A 2,378-nucleotide genomic window follows, 5' to 3' on the forward strand; every position below is an offset into this window, starting at 1 on the left:
AACTATAAAATGTTTGTGCTGCTTTGTTTCTGCTTTAGACAGCCAATAATGAAGAGGCAGATAGGTGAGAGAAGAAAGGCTTCATTTTGCAACAATCCAGCTTGTCAGAGATGAATGGCTAGCTCCTGGTTTCATCTTGCTTGGTGCTTCTGAGTGAAAGTGTATACAATGTGTTACGTGGGATTGTTCTCTCAGCCTTGGGCAGGTGGGCACAAGGGCAGTTCACTAGTGTTGACAGATGTCCTTTAGAGGAGCTGGGGTTGTGTGGGTCTTATCTGGGTCCAGGGGACATTGAGCCATCTGGATCTGTGAATCTAAGGCAATGTGACTGTGTAGATGCTTGCATTCTGAAGGTATGAGCATCTGGTTTCCCTTCTAGTCAGTCTCTGCTCTACACTACTGCCATACCTTTTCATTTGAACCTTTCCTGTGACCTATCAAGGAGAAGTGCCCAGTGCAAGGCTTAGTACTTTTAACTAACTCTATGGTTAGTCAATAAAATAAGGTGAGGGTGTGGGGAAAAAGAAAGCTAATCAAAAAGAAGAGAGTAGAGAAAAAAACTTTTAATTTAGGGTTCAGTATCACTGTGTTCCCTTGAGCCTCAGAGGAGACTGGGATGAGGACTTTTGAGAAAGGCAGGTCCTGTTGATATTGGTGGACTCTTTTAGATGGACTAAATGCTTTTTTTTTTTTTTTTTTTTTTGCTGTGAGACAGACATGAGCTTTTGGGGACAAGGGGTAGATATTCTGGTATTTATCTTTAGTTTCCCCCAAAGACTCACCTATTATACCTGTTTTTCTCTCCTGATGGCACTATTGGGAGGTGTGGGAAGCTTTTAGAAAGTGGGGCTCAGTTGATGAAATTAGTTCATTGAAGATGTGTGCCTAACAGGGTACTGGTACCTCTGTGCATTTCTGTCTCTATTCTGTTTTCTATTCTGTTTCTCTTTGCTTCCCAGCTCTCATGAGGTGAGCAGAACATAGTCTCTGCCAGATGTTCTGCCTTGCCACGGGTCCAGAGGGAAGAGGCCCAAGCAATCATAGAATGTAACCTCTGAAATCATGAGCCAAAATAAATCTCTGGTTCTTTGAAGGTGTTGATCTCAGATATATTGTCACAGTGTTGGAAAGTGATTAGGACAGCTTCTGTCCAAATCTTCTAACCAATCCCACCTCCTCTGTCTCTCTAAGTAGCAGAGAACAACTTGTACTTTTGAGGAACAAACATGACAGTAATGTCCCCTGCTTAGAATTGGGGCATGTAAGGATGCCCATGACCTCTTGTGTGAGAGCACTCTAGACCCCATTCAGAAATAGAGCAGATGTGGCTGAAGCGACCCCAGGTGAACAAGCCTGGCCCTGGCATGGGAACACACATTGCACAATGGTGTGGCCTCCCAGCTAGGAGACATCCATTTGGGCTGACAGTGGGTACTCAAAAGGGTCTATTTGGGATGATCCTTTCCTTTAGGTATCCCTTCAGTGTCCCAGAGTAGCTTCATCTCCAGAATATTTACCTGAGGAGGCTCTCTTTCTACTTGAAATGTTTTCTTCATATTGAACACTCATTGAGTGAGTGGCAAGTACTTTTTGTTTTATAGGAGGGAATGTGCTTTCTGTTTTGCACTTTTGTATTCTCTTATATTTTCAACACCAAGGTGTGTGCCTGGAATCTGCATTTTCATCCCTCCACTTCTATCCACAATGCCTAGAACATCAATAGCATTGAACAAATTGCTAATTGGATGTGTCAGTGTTCAGACTGTGTATGTGGTATCCTGCATGTTTGTGTGTGTGTGTGTGTGTGTGTGTGTGTGTGAACTTGTGCCTGTAGCACCAGGACTTTGTGTTCTCATGTGTTTCATTTCATGTGTAGAGGTATGGAAAGGGCATGAAACAGACACCATGAATTATCTTAGGTATGAATGTTGATTGTCATGTGTAAAGATTGTGTCTAAGTGATTTCTTGGGTCAGTGCCTTTCTGGCAGAATGTGTGTTTGGGGTGTTATTGCTGGTTCTGTAGGTGTTGTTGGCATTATGGACTATTGTGAACATGTGTGCATGCATTTGAGAGGAGCTAGGATGTTGCCTTACCACTCAGTGCTGGATCTGTGGATTTTCAGATCTTAGAATGTATATGTATGTTCATGGTGTCTAGTTGAGAATTTAGGGACACAGTCTTTGGTTACAGAGATTTGGAGAAAATGGGATCAAGGGTTTTGGGGTGTTAGGAGTTATGTGTATGTGGCCCATGGATGTGTACAGATTCTATTGATAATGCCTTAAGAGAGACTGCTGTGAATGCCCTATTTAGGGCTTTGAGGTGATTCTGTTGTTCTTGGGAATGGAGGGATATCCTTTGTGAGTATATAGGAGG

Source organism: Urocitellus parryii, chromosome 13, assembly GCF_045843805.1.
Source record: "Urocitellus parryii isolate mUroPar1 chromosome 13, mUroPar1.hap1, whole genome shotgun sequence".
NCBI classification, from domain to species: domain Eukaryota; kingdom Metazoa; phylum Chordata; class Mammalia; order Rodentia; family Sciuridae; genus Urocitellus; species Urocitellus parryii.